This window comes from Ananas comosus, unplaced genomic scaffold (genome assembly GCF_001540865.1).
Source record: "Ananas comosus cultivar F153 unplaced genomic scaffold, ASM154086v1, whole genome shotgun sequence".
NCBI classification, from domain to species: Eukaryota; Viridiplantae; Streptophyta; class Magnoliopsida; order Poales; family Bromeliaceae; genus Ananas; species Ananas comosus.
Genome location: NW_017893535.1, coordinates 23,175 through 39,029, shown reverse-complemented (window position 1 = coordinate 39,029; position 15,855 = coordinate 23,175). Strand labels below are relative to the sequence as shown.

At 36.0% G+C, this 15,855-nt stretch overlaps 2 pseudogenes; one reads left to right on the top strand and one right to left on the bottom strand.

Annotated features, from left to right (window-relative positions):
• Nucleotides 1–6,730, top strand: part of LOC109706268 — a 12,639-nt pseudogene extending 5,909 nt beyond the window's left edge.
• A 435-nt stretch (nt 6,731–7,165) lies between these two features.
• LOC109706267 overlaps nt 7,166–15,855 on the bottom strand; it is a 14,538-nt pseudogene continuing 5,848 nt past the window's right edge.

The following is a 15,855-nucleotide window of genomic DNA, read 5'->3' as shown; positions in this document are numbered from 1 at the left end:
ACTATTTAGAGTAAGATCAGTATTTCTGATCTTAAATTCAAGTCTTTTATCATTATTTTTTATGAGATTTTTATTTTCAGCTGTTCATTTTAGACTACTTGTTTCTTAAGTAAATGATATCGAAAAATTATGAAATTTAGTTTCCAAATACTTTCAATAGTGTAGATCAAGTCTAACGGAGCCGATCGTCAATTTGAAAGCCACATCATTGAAAACAACTTGGTAGTATGGAGGCCTCCGTGCTATCGATAGTATACCAGCCTAGCTTTCTCTCTCTCTCTATCTAAATATATAGAACTGTGCTACTATACTATTGATAGTACCAAGCGTTTGGTGCTATCGAGTTTTCGGCCGTTGGATGAAAGGATGTGCGGTTAGGATGATATTGGTCCCCTAGGATTGAGTGGGTGGTTAGTTCAATAGTATAATCTGATGGGTGGAAATGATCAAAGGGTAGATCTAATAGCGGAAAACTAGATAGTACCAAGAACTTAGTACTATCTATAGTATAGCAGCCAAACTATTTCTCTCTCTCTATATATATGGAGGGAGAGGGAGAGAGCGTTGGTATTTTTAATTTTTTAGCCCTTAGACCTACCCTTTTGGCCATTGGAACAAAAGTCAATAATGATGGTTACTTGTGGGGCCCACCATTGTGCACGATCCAATTGTTGTTACGGTTGATCCAATGGCCACAAGGACTATAGCATCAACACCTTGGTGCTTCTATAAGCACCCTAGTTGGACTAATATATATTTATATATAGAGAGAGAGAAAGAGAGAGTTGAGTTGGAATGTTATTGGTAGTAAACAGGCTCCATTACCACCAATTTATTTTCGATGATGGAGCATCCAAACCGATGATCGGCACCGTTAAACATGATTTATACCACTTGAAATATCTAGAAATCAAATTTCACGCTTTTTCGATATTGTTCTCTTGTCCATTAAGTGGACACAAAAATGAACGGTTAAAAATGAATATCCATTAAAAGGTGATGATATAAATCTTGTAATCAAGATCGAGAATATAGATCTTGTTCTAAATTTTTTAACCAAAATTCAATTGATTTAGATATCTTTACACTGTTAAATGAGATAACGCCTCATATCGACCATTAAAATTACAAATTCTGAAACCCTTTGATCATTTGGTCAATGATGTCAAAAAGATATAAAATTTGGTTTTTAGATGTTTTAAGTGGTATAGATCATGTTCAACGGTGCCAATCGTCGATTTGGAGGCTCCATCATCGACAACAAATGGGTGGCATCGGAGTCCGTTTGCTACCGATAGCATTCCAGCTCATCTTTCTCTCTCTCTCTCTATATATATATATATGTGTGTGTGTGCGTGTGTGTGCGTGTGTGTGTAAAATGTATGTATGATATCCTGATCAATACCCTTAAAATATTTCTTAAGAGAACAACAATCTGAGAACCATCTGTCCAACGATAAACTTGTATGGTTATCCTTTTGTAATTGTCTTATATCTGCCTGTCTCTTTTCTACGGTTTATGCATGAATTGGAATTGCTGCATTACAGCTGTTATGAGTCACTTTATCTGAAGGATATAGTTCTCTGGGCAGAGCTGCGCAACACCTCCTTCTGCTACAACCATATTTTTTGGTGCCAATGACGCTGCCCTTCAAGGAAGGACTAGTGAGCGACAGCACGTCCCTGTTGATGAATACAGGGAAAACCTCAGAAAAATCATTCATCATTTAAAGGTTACAATTTCATGTCATCTGGCTTGCAAATTTTATTAGGTTTTTGCTTTGATTACATGTACCACACATACCATCTTTTCACTCTTTGGATCTTGTGTCTAAATTATAGGATAAGTTATTATTTTAGATTGTATGCTGCGCCTGGTAAGAACATCGATGAGGCAATAGATCTGATGCTTTCTCTTCTGTGTTCCACAATATTTTTACTAAGCTTCTCTTGAATCATATTTGTGATTGATCTTTCTTTTTTCAAGTAGGGAATTTACTTCAGCTGTACGTTAAAATAGACTCAGTTTTTAGAAAAAAATTAAGTTTGATGAAGTTTGTTCTCATTTTTGCAAGGGTCTTTGTGAAATTACCATGGTTCTATGGAATCATATAACCATTAACTTGTAGTTATTGATTTCCAAAAGGAGCCTTAAAAGAAACATGCTATAGCTTACAAAAATGTACGGTGGTGAAGTTTGTTTTGATAAGAAACCAAATAACTAATAAAGCATTGCTACTTTACCGGGAATCGAGTAATTTGGACCCTGCAGAAGCAATTGCTATGTCCGGCACATAAGATAGACATGGCCGGGAAAGCAATGATTAGGTGCTTGTTTGGTTGATTAAAGTAACTGGCCCAACCTTATAGGAGATTTTAGTTTGTAAGGCCAAAAGAAAATCAAAACAAGAAATTCTTTTATAACTGTATGGTGACTATTCTATAATTTCTTGGACGACCCAGGTTTTTTTTTTTTTTTTTTTTTTTTTTTTTTTTTTTTTTGCAAATTTCAGAGCTGGAAGAAAAATGTTCAGCTGAATTGTCTGAAAAAAGAAGCCCGAGGCAGCGGCAATTTGCTGAACTATTATTCTCTGTTTAGGCAATTGTCCAATAGGAGATGTGGTTGTGAGAGGAAGGAAGGAGAGAGAGAGAAGAGGAATAAATGGAATACATTCCAAAACACAAACTCAACTTCACTTCATCATAATCTGATTAGCAGAGAGGTCCTAGAAGGCCTCTTTGTAAACCCTTTAATCCTTACAAAGTTCCTAAAAGTTAGGGGTCTTAATTTACAATAACCACTAACCAAAACAAGTGATCTGCCCATATCTGAAAGTTTTACTTCTATCTTAAGTAGATATTTGTTCCTAAATCAACAACTCAACTAAGCTAATTTCATGACAGATCCAGGAAAACTAAATGACTTGACGTAATCGTTCGATCATCACTTTCTAATCTTTCTTCCTGAAAATTACACTTTAACTACGATCGCTTTAATTAAGTGAGATCGTTATAATTTCTATCTAATGTCGACAAAGCTCTTTTAGGCATATGGTTGAGAAATTTTAAGGACTATCTCTATTTGTTTTACAAGATCGTCAGCTAGTAAATCCCAAGTCTGGTTTGAGTTTTGTATCTTGAATACAACAGCATGTATCCAGCACTATCTTTCGCCATTCTCTTACCTGACCTGCTAATTTATTGCTTGGGTTTAGATTTTTATCCATCTTTATGAATATGTTTAGATGTATAATTTTCAGTTTGGTATAATCTTTTATATTTAACGTTTTGTTATATCAGGAATGTTCACCATCCATGGTGGTAGTGTTAATCACTGCACCTCCTGTTGATGAGAAGGGGCGGGAAGAATATGCACAGTTTGGCTTCTTTCCTTCTTTTTTTTTTTTTTTGAGAAAAGGTTGCATGCTACCGCTTCATTCATAAAGTAGGTGAACTAAGCAACAGGCTGAGGCAGCTGGGCCTCACAGTGAACTAAGCAACAGGCTGAGGCAGCTACCGCTTCTTTCCTTCTTCGATGTGATTTACATAAGAAATCTAGTAGTTAATATCTGCAGTTTGATTTCCTTACAGATATAGCACAAATTTGAAGTGATAAACTTTATCCTCTAACACATTTGGATAAAATTTCGCTAAAACGTAGACACCAAATGAAAATTGGGGGTTCTTGAAATAGCAATGCATATTTTTTGAGCTGGACTTTCTTAGTCCTGATGTGTAGGTTACGTTCAGGACATTTTTCACTTTTTATTCCTTGATTACATCAATTAAGCCCTGCTTCATTCTTTATACAAACTGCAAGCCATGTTGTGATCTCATATTTGAGGAGAGATTTTAGGGCTCTTTTGTTTTCAGCAACAAAAAAGGATTTTCTGGGTTGGGCAGTTTGCCCAGCCCAGCCTTTTTATGTTAATGGTCAACTGCGCATTTTGCACTGAAATGGATGAGATATAAAATTGAATGCCAACTAGAGTAGTCAAAAACACTGGTTAGGTGCCTACAGGTTCTACCTATTTAATTTTTTTCTTGCTAGTGAAGCTTGGAATTGTTGACCTAGGTGCCTGGAAGGCTGGTGCAATTGCTACTATAAGCTCACCGCACCCTATTATATTAGGTTTTAATGAAGAAAAAGGCTGCACCCTCAGGAGTAAGAGATTTATAATAAATCACTTAATGTAATGAACACCAATCACTTTTCCAATAATTACTCGGAGACTATTCTCTTGTTTAGTGTCAAAAAGTTTTCTTGCTAGCACTCGCCACTTTACAGTCAATGGCCCTCAAGCAAGCCTTTATTAGTCTCTTTTTAATTCTTTTCAGTTTCATGTTTTTTTCCCCTTCTATTTTTACTGTTTCTTGTGAATTTTGCTAACGAACAGCATTGCACTCCTTTCATTTTATTTGAGTGTAAGCCTTTTGAGGGAGTATCATAGTCCCAAGTGTTAAAGAAGCTACTTTGGACAAAGTAAGACGGTAATGTCAATAACTAAATAGCTATATATATATATTTTCTCCTTACATGTATGACTCTTCTCCTCAACATTATAATTTAATTGGAAAAACTAGTAGGAAATGCTCGGTCAAATTCACTGATATTTTTGAACGTCTCTTTTTATAGATACTTGATAATTTGTTGTAATTACTGAGTTTCTGAAGTAAGCCCCCTTTTTTTCTCTCTTCAAGAGCTGTATATGGCGAGAAGGCAAGGAAAGACCCAGAGAGAACAAATGAGATTACTGGTATTTATGCAAGGCAGTGTGTTGAGCTAGCCAAAGAAATGCATATTCCATTCGTTGATATCTGGTCAAAAATGCAAGAAACTAAAGGATGGCAGAAACTTTTCTTGAGGTAAGTCATATGTCTGAGCTCCTTTGTCATTTTGACTGTCATTTCTTATTATGTCTAATTTTGTCTTTGTGCCTTTGATGCTTGATTTTCCATAGGTAGTCTAAGAGAAGATTACTTAGCACCTCATTCTGTTTTTTCTTGTTTATAATATATGGCCGCTCCCATTTTTAAGTTTTGTACTACACAACCAAATGGTATATTCATATTGAGTGCTATGATCAATTATTTGGATTGTTGATTCAACTTGCAATCAGAACCATCAAATTCCATCTTGGGGCGGCTTTCTTTTGATGCCTAAGCATAAATCCCATTTCAATGATCTAAGAGCTTAAACTCATAATAAGGGTAATATAGCATGTTGTTTTTTTTTTTCCCGCAGAAAGACTCCTCCATTTTGCATTTCCTTTCTATTTCCTGCGATACCATATTTGATCAAATCTATTTCTTGCTTCTTTGAGAACTAAAGATCGGTTCTTCGCTTCCACCTTTGATGCCTAATGAGTTCACCTAAGACCCAACTAATTTCTATTTTTCAATTTAACTGAATCTGTGCAACAAAACCCTTGGTGCTATATCTTGCACATACACGTTCAGGATAGGGATACGACAACATAAATTGATAAGGTCATACAGCGACTTTTTAACCTTAGCATAAGTCAAGTAGGGGATACGATAATCAATTTTTTTCTTTAATATTTGTCATTCATAATGACAAATATATGTTGCAAATAGTTTAGATGATTGCACAACATAAAGCAATAAACTAACTAAATTGTGTAATGATATAAATACAGTTGAGCATTGTCCATCAAAGGAAAAAAAAAAAAATAATTGAGCCAAAGATCAATCGTCAGTATTATCAACTATGAATTCATTTTGCAAGTATCTTCTAAATGCATAAATGAGTTAACTGACATAACAAGCTTTTTTGGATCCTAGCCCCTTTGAGTGTTGCCTTCCTAAATTACACCAAAAAAGAACTCACCTATATCTAGCAAGTATCCCTAGGCTATCCTTCAATTAACCCTCGAGTATCCGGGAAAATTTCTAAATTTTTAATATGCCCGCATACTTCCCTATGAAATATCGAGCTGTATGCACATGCCACGCACGTAGTAAGGTAGTAATGGCATTAAATACATATCGGATATGGACATTGCCTGCTATAATGAAGTATCTGTGCATTACATTGGTACTTTACGCGTTCAATAACTGAAACAAGGTAAAGCACATTCACTTCCAGTAAAGCTGTAATGTGATTGTTTGCTTTTTTGATGTTTGATACATATTTGGAAAATTCTCTAGTTTTTGGTGATCACAACACAAAATATGATCACGAGAGAAGTATCTTACAATGCGTATTGGTTAAGATCTTAAACCAAACCAGAATCATTGTAAACCAGTATATGTTTTTAAGATCTCTTGGGTTTTGATGGTTACAATTTGGCAGATTTTTACGAAACTGCATTTAATAGGAAAGATGTATAAATTCTACGAGTGACTTGTGATCTATTGATTCTCACATATTTAGTTTTGTGTAGGCAGTGGATAATTTTCAACTCTATTTGTTATTTTCATTCGGCGGTCAAGAGATCTAAGACCTGAAATTGAATGATGAATTCTTCCCCTATTTTTCCAGTGATGGCTTGCACCTTAACAGCAGAAGGAAATGCAATTGTTATTGTTCACAAGGAATTAGTGGAAGTACTCAAGGATGCTGGTTTCCGTGCTGAAAATATGCTATAAGATTTTCCTCATCATTCTGAAATTGATGGAGATCATCCTGAAAAAGCATTCTGCAAGAAGAGCTAAATCTTGCATCACCCAGCTCAGACTGATGGACGGGACTTCCATTCCTAAGGTCGACTTTGAGTCACTCTCATTATATCATATCCTTCTTTTTTTTTTTTTAACCCTTATGCTTATTGTTTATTGTATCGTTGATGCATGCACTCTCTTGATAATGCTATAGGAAATCAAATGCTTGTATGTATGGGCTCTGAAGGATTGTCAGTCAAGGGATTATAAAGACTGGTGGAGAATCTGTGTACCTGATTAGGGAACTACACATCGTTTTGAGCCCTTTAATTTTTCTGTTTTTATGGTGAAGGTGAATGGTTATTTTCTGTCAACAGATTGGTAATCAGCCAATTTGTGGCTTTGATTTAAAATTGCAGAGGACTTCCCAAGTTTAGATACGAGATTTAAGTTGTTGTTTTCAGTACCAGATGAAGAAGCACTGTTAAGTTGTCTACCTCAAAGTAAAACTTTAAATAGTGGATAAGGATAATTCCTGGGTCCGTACAATGACTACAGAAAAAAAATGAATCACCATACAATCACAAACCCCACATCCGGCATTTCCATTACCACGGTTCAGAAAAGACCTTGCAATCAGCTGCATTCCTAAACTATTACCAAACATCCAAACGATTAGATGAGTTAGATTTCTACATATCCAAAGAGCTTGTACTTCCAACAGTCATATAGAAATTGCAAGGAGAAAAAGAAGTGATGAGCTTCCTATATATATATATATATATATATGGATTATGAGTTATTTTTCCTAGACTGCTTCACAAATATGCTGTCTCATCCAGCTTTCTTCATATAAACCTATGGGGAACAGAATCGAAGTCGTCAAAGTCAAATTTCGGCCGTTCCCTCCCAATCTGTGAAAAATTGAAGAACCAATCACAAACAACACGGTACAAGAGTAAATGACAATAGTAATTCACAGTACTCACCTTCGATACATACGCAGGATCACATGATATTTGCTCATCAATTGATCTCAGTTTCTTTGACAATGCCATTAGCCTGCAACAGCAAAAACGGAGCCACATTGATGATCATTTTCTCCTGTTTTTCCTTTTACTTGGCAGAAGGCAAGTTAAGCAACAAACTAACAAGATTATACAGCCGACAAAATCATCCTAGCTTTATTTAGGAATTAAGAATATACTCAAATCCACTAAAACCCAGAGTTCAGGCCTGAAAAGACATCAAGGAGACATTGCAGAAATTTACAGCTGGCTGCTGACTTCTCACCAACTCTATAGCCATGATGCTGAATACGTTGCAAAGTTTAGAGAACAACAGTGCCCCTTATGCACTTCATCACACAAACAAATGTCAAACTATTGCTTAGTTCTGATAGGGATGATGAAAGTAATTTGGAAGTCCTAATGAAGTTGAAGAGGTTGACCACATGGAACATGGAGTAATCAACGCACAATGATTTAATTATTCAATTTTGAAAAGGCATGGACGCATAATCTCGACAAGAGATCAAAATACAACATTTTATAGATTAAATGAAAGCTGATAAGTTGATGTGATACCTCTGAATTGTGGAATCAATGTGCTCTGCCATCTCACAAGTTTTATACTGCTCAGGATCCTCATGAAAACTGACCATTCCATCCTTCTGATTTATCGTAGCAAATATCTCCCCATCTTGAATCTGGAATTTTGCAAAAAAGTTACAAGTTTGCTTCATCACATTTGAAGTCTAAAATGACAAATTTTTAAATAGCTCAGAAACCCACCATCCGTAGAACATGCATTTCAGCTTCCTTCGGGGTCTTCAGTTGCACAGCATTGGCTATGTCTTGGAGGGACAAAGTCAAGTAAGTCTGTGTTAGTCTCTGGATATTGCGCTTGTATAAAGAAGATAGGACTTGCTTCACCAATCCAAGATTGTTGTCCTGCAAGTATTGAAAAAAAAAAGAAGAAAGAAAGTACACAAGATAACAAAAGGAAATTGCTGCAACATCACAACAGTCATGCAATACAATGTTCAACATTTACTACAGTAACTGAAATGCAAGATGGCTTTATCGTTGAATTAAAGATATAGCAGGTGAAATAGTACTCACAGACTGAAACTTCTCAACATTTGATTGGATGAAGGCCTCTAGATCTGAATACTTCCCCGAGGCATAGCAAGCAGACAAATCAATGTAGGGCTGCCAGAAGAAAAAGGTTAAAAAACAAATAAATATCAGGCATGTATTAACTAGAGGACTCCAAATTAAAAGGCATCTATAATATCTAAAACACAAATACACATGCATATCACAGAATAAGCTCAGTACACATGCAAATCAAAGAATTATGTAAAAAATTAACGGCGAATGCATAATGTAGAACTCTGTAGAGCATTAACCCCAGATTCAAATCAAAGCATTCTGGCATAAACTTCAAGAATCATTCATCAACAAAGGAGATTAAACCAACAAATAATAATCATAATAATTTGAACACCCATAACTTCATGGGGATCTTTTCATTAGCTCCCCACTAGAACTTGGCTTTGGTTCAGATTTTGATCAACACAGCAGGTTTGGATCATCTTCTAGTTTGGGTTTTGATCTAAACTTGACTAAAACCCACTAGAATTGAGTTTTAGACTAGGGTTTGAAGTCGACTTTAGACCACACAACCCAAACATGAACCAAACCCACTAGTGAGTTTCAAAACCTGGTCCAAACTAAAATCAATGGGATTGATGGAAAGGTCCTTCTGGAAAATTGGGTTTTTTTTTTTTTTATAAAAAAAAGAAAGAAAATTGGAATAGCAATCTCAGAGCATCTAAGTGATACAAATGAAATTCACAGGCACAAATATGAAATACGCTGTATCACAGGGCCCATTTCTGAAGTTCGCCCAGAAAATTAAAAAGAAAAGAAAGAGGAAAAAGGAGAGGAAGAAAGAAAGGAAGGAAAAAAAGAAGGTAACTAGAAAAGGGGGAGAAAGAGTTGAACTACCACGAGGCTCTACATAAAAACTCAAGTCTGCAGAAAGCAAGGCCAATGATCTTAACATATACCCCTTCCATATGCACTATTTTATAGCTTGTCTATCCCTTGGGCTCGGACTTGATGGATCAAACCAGGCTTCAATCTCTAAAAAGTTTCTCAAATAGGACAAAACTTTATCCATACAACTCATATATCAACACTTAAACCAGAAAAATGGCTTCAAACAATCATTCTTCGCTCACAGGCAGTCAAGATACACTAGCACATGTAACCCAACGTTAAGCAGACTAATTTATCATACTAATTGTTTGAACCTTCAAACCAATCATAAATATTGTAATTCTGATATTGCTATTCTTTTCATTTAATCGACGGAAATAATCAAAAGTCAAATTTTTATACCTTATATATAGGACTATCTGGGGTCTCATATTCTTCCTACCTTTAAGCTCTGACGTTCTCGTTAGGCTCAGATTCACAGGTACCAAGCAATCTGAGACTCGTCTCGCTAGTCTTAACCGACCTTGTGGGGGAGCCACGCTCTACCCACAACAATCATCAGCATGAGAGCCTCGCTCTCCTCGCTGTATAACCTAGCTTAGCTGAAACGCCCCACTTCCCAGAAGGTCATCCATCCTAGAACTACTCTAGCCCTAACAAGCTTAACTCTCTTAATCTCTTGGGCCTAGTCATCACCCAAAATGCTATAGCCAGATTAAGAGTTTTAGCCATGTTATATATTATATATAGGACTATCTGGGGTCTCATGTTTGCTTTAAAATTTTAAGTCTAAATCACACTCTGTACAGTGTAATATGTTGCAAATTTATGGCGTTAATTCACTAGAAACCAAAACAACCATAATCCAAAGTTTATAAAAACAACAAACTCAAAAGTGTTGCATCTATTGGAAAAAAAAAAAAAAAAGCTCTCTTATGATCCTCTAAAATACTAACAATAAATTTTTTCTTATCAATCATTTAGATATTGCTTTGAACTGCCATAACTGAGAAAATAGAGTTACTGCAATAACTAAAATGTATTAGTACACCGATTGAGAAAGTTATAAAGTGACATGAACAGAAGCAACAATTGGGAGGTTCAATTACAATAGCAAATAAACAAGAATATACTATGGCATAAACAAAGAAGAAAAGAAAAAAAAAAATTCATGCAATAAACAACATAAAACTTTCTAATTCTTGCAAGAGTACCTGAGTGTGGTTCTTCAAATTCCTTTGAGCCGTTGACGATGTACATTTAGGAAATGATGGAACCTGTTTCCAGTCTCCAATTTAGTTTTCCAAACTCAAGATAGCATCAACATTTATCAGTGTTAAAATATCAAAACAACCTATACCAAGGCTATGCTTTTACGCATTCTGAGATAAGAAATTAAAATGCCTCAAATGCTTTACAAGGTTAGATATAACTTGCCACAGAAACAAATCTATCAGTCGGATTTGATATTCATGCCTTCACAAATCATACAAATACTACATGTTAACTGAAGTCTTGAATTAGACAAGCTACTTACAAATCACATGGTTTCTTTTCATAGGTCATGTTATGTGAGAGTCATTTGGAACTGCAGTTACGTTACCTTTTTCTCCTTTCCCTCAAAACATATACAGTGAACTCTCATCAAAACTAATCCTATCCCACAACCACCTTAACACCAACAAAAATGTCTACAGCAACTCCTCTCTCACGAGTCACTTAAGCAAACTGTGTTCCCGGGTCAGCTTTATCCCCTACATTCCTGGTCTACTCCCTGTCCTCCCACTTCCCTCACTCTTAACATAGGACACCTGCCATGATTTCGTCCCGTCCTCAGTGCTTCAGTACTCACGTGACTTTGGTGAATGTATTGTTTGCTAGGATGACTTCCAAATACTATAAAGCACAGAGCATTAACATGCATCAATGACAATCGAGAGATCTAGCAACCTCAAAATGTTGCTGAATTTGAGACAGCCCATTATATTGACTTCTTCTTCAGCAAATCTTTAGCTCCTCTCACTCAAAACCCACAAAAAAGTATGGTCACAAAAGGGATGATCAATTAAGCCAGCGAGGATTTACCTGCCCATTGAGAATAAGGGAGACTAATATATACTTTTTGTATGCTCAACTGCAATAGCATTTAAAGGGTTCATTGGTGCAGTTACAACCTGCATAAATTCCATGTTAGTATAAAATCGTCAACAAGTATAGAGATAAGCATGAAAGGCACGCGCTCAACATTGTGAAGACACTCCAATGCAGTGCGGAAACGCTTCAATCCTATATATATAATCCCCTGTTTCACAGAGTAAGAAGGCGATTAATGGTATGACATTAAAAACGTGTATGTTTGAGAAAAAAGTGCTAACCACTTCTGATGTTTGTGAAAGATTACATTTCTATAACGAATGGCTAGAACGATTAAGTTTTACACAAGACTTAAAATTAGACACTTCTGAGCAGAATATAGCATCTGCTTGCCAATACCGCGAATTTTACACCCTTAACAAATATTAGGGTTCAATACACCTTTAGTGACCCACACTTTCAACATACATCCAGAAGCATACCACCACAGCATGCACTTCGGCAAAGAGAGATATTCTTATATTAAATTACGTAGAGAGCATTATTCCATTTGATCTCAAACCAAAACTTAAGATTTTCCTTTGCACCATAAGCTTCAACATATGGCGCATGAATCAAAACACCTTGTCTCAATAATCATTGACATTCTTATATAAAGTGTCTGCTACTTCTGTATCAGATTTGAGACGCTGAAGGCTAAAGAACACCTTAGAATCAGTTTCTGAATTATAGATGAAACTGTCTACTGAATGGATAAAGGATCTCACTAGACTATCGATAAACGCATCCCAAAAGACAAATAGAACAAAATAATTTGACTAAGTCTTTAGATAGAACATAGACAGTCACATAACATACCCTCTCAAACTTCCTACATAAATATCCATGACATGGAGAACCAACAAGCAAGTTTTCAGTAAGAAACTCAAGAACATAGATAGAAATACTAAAATATGATCAACTTTGAGAACTAACTCAAATAGTAATAGAGGATAGAGATCCCTCGTTGGTCAACTTCAAGTATAGCATCCTCCAAAATACTTAGCCATTTTATAGGACTTGCTAAAATACAAAAAAGAAGAAAAAATCTGAGTGATAGTAGTCAACTGCTCGGAGGAAGTTTGGAGTTTACGAATTGCTCTTAGAGCCACTCCCTGCAGTGAACTTGCAGCGCTCATGACTTGATCTTTCAGCCTCTACATTACCTGTTAACTACATATTCAACAAGGGCACATGGTTACATGCCATGAGAAACCACTAATAGGCAATAGAAAGATGGAATAAATACTTAACATCTACGTAAAGAATTACTGTTACATTAAAACACTCCAAAAACTTGAATTTTCAAACATGCTTTCCCAAAGTTTATTTAAATGCCTTTTGTATTAAGAAAGGCTCCTATTTTTAAATAACTTTCAAATCAATATAAAATCCTCCTGCGGATTCAATTAACTCAACTTAAAAAAAAGGGTATTTTGAAGAAGGTGCATTTGCAGATAATATGTGAATTTTCAAGACATTACAGGCGCATATAAGTGAAGAGATTGGATTTTTCAGAAGATTTATGAAGATTTAGTTGGGCCCCGTTGGTATATGATAGAAGTATCGAGCAATTAGTTTGGCAAAGTAAAATACATAAGAACAATAAATACAGCATAACATTCTATTAGGAGCCAAACGTATTTGACTCCAACAGGAAATTATATGAAGTCAACAACAATAAAAGGAAAGCGCACCAGCTTGGTCGCTCGTAAATCGTCCAGACAAGTATGCCCCGCTGCAACAAGTTACACCAAAATTGATAAACGCCTATCCAAAAATTTGAAGACAAGAAAAATCAACAAAAGAAACGATAAAGTGAATACAAACAACCCACCAAGTAAAATGAAGCACACTAAAGAAAAAAACAATCCAGTAACCATTCGTTACATTGCGCAGACTGAGAACATGACTACAAGAAGCCACAAAAATATGCAAATTAAAAAAAAAAAATCATTAAATTATATATATCTTTTCTGAACCAGAGCCTTTTCTTTTTTTTTGATACCAAAATAGACACATCAAGTGTTCCAAACTGGAACAGCATGTACCATCCTCACATATTTTTTGATAATACCATACATTAACATATAACCATAACATAACATGAACCAAGTGTGGCTATTATGATGATTATTGTTATTTAGTACAATCACAAGCCTCACTGCCGCAGTATTATTTCATATCAAACACACAGAATTAATTATTAAGTGAGAACTAACAACAGGATTGAGAGGGGAAAAAAAAATTGGCAATTCTTGATTTTTTTTTTTTTTTTGCCATTCTTGAAAGTGATTTACGGAAAGGCTCGAGAACTTGTACCACCCTAGGATGCTATACAATTTCATTAAGAGAAATATATATCGAGTAAAGAATACCTGCAAAGCTCGATTGATGAGTAAGATGAAACAAACTGCTCGTACTGAAAACAACGATGTGAGACTTTAAGAAGGAAAGGAATTATGAAGTTCATCTAAGCTTCCATTGCAATCTTATCAAAAAAAAGAAGATTATTTTTCGATGGCAGCGAGAATGTACCGCCGTCATGTCTAAACAGAATGTGCGTTCGGGCGAGGCATTTCATAAACAGCTAGGTACCAAACAGTGGGGCTCAAGGCTAATAACTGTTAAATTACTACCGCTGGAGGTGTCTGCTCCATGTGCCTCTCTCGCTCTATATACTGCAAATAGACTCTCACTACAGTGATGCTTCCGAGAGGATTTACGATGAATATAGCCGAGGGAATGCTGAATGGGAATTGTGAGAGGAGTGGGGCGAGCAGCCCTGGATCGGGGAGCGTCCTCGATGCTGAGAAGCGAGTGAAGGTGGGGAGCTCCTCGGGATCGCCGACAGCGCCTGCAGGGGCCACCAACGACTCCCATCGACTCCATCTGCTTACAATTACCACACGACAACGAGGATGATCGATTTGGACGTCTTGAGTTCTCTCTTTTTGCTCTCTCTCTCGCCTCCTCTCCTCTCTCTCTCTCGCTTCAAGCGGCACCGCCCCGCCGCGACGACGGGAAGAAGGACGACGGACGGACGGAAAAGAAAGACACAAAGGGCCCGCAATGAAAACAATAACAATACGAGAGCCGAGAAACAGTGTTTTCATCACACAATGATGTGTTGGTCGCATAGCCCGAGTTTGAATACCGACCTGAACTACCCGGAACCCGACGATAAGAAAGATATCGGGAGTCCCCCGCACCCCGGTCGGGGTCAGACTCGAAACTTCGCGCCGCCGATACAGTGGTCGAGTGATTTTGCAGTGTATCGCACTAGGATAAACGAGCCGAGCTCGAGCGAGCTTATCTCGCTTCAAATTCGTTTGAAATTAATTTGACCTAAATTTAAGCTCAAGTCTTGAATTGAAATTAATTCGAGCCGAGCTCCGAGCTGATGCATAATTCGAGTCGAGCCGAGCGCTCAGACGCCCTAACCGAGCCCTTAAAAAGTTCCTCAACATCATACATCAACTAATTTAATTGATAGACATTTACTTATAATTTGAAAAAAATATGCTAATAGTTCAAAGTATAAAATAATTATATAAAATATAGTATTATAATATGAAAAAAAAAATTATGAGTTGAATATCTAATCTTTTCAGCCTTGTCTTTTCTTCCACCTTCAATCTCCATACTATTCATTTTATATGAATAATAATTTAACTATCCAATCATATATAACTAAAATTAAAATTTTATATGAATAATAATTTTTTACTTTAAAAATATTCTGTATATTTTCTAAAGCATACAATTAATAGCAAGATAGGCAACGGCAGACATATGCTGCTACTTGGTAACTTGGAAGGCTTCCGGCTTGGCCACATAGGGTGAAAGACAGAAAAAGAGAAAGAGAAAAACATATTGAAAATTTAGAGCTCTGTGAAAGAAAGAAAGAAAGGAAAAATGTATAAATTTAGTAAAATTTTGCTCTTTCATTTGTCTATTCAGTTTGTTTTTATGGGCCAACAATATTGGCCAAATTTTAACTAAACTCAGATTATTCACTCAGCCTATATATAATTAAAATATATTATATTTATATATTTTTTAATATATATATATATATATATATATA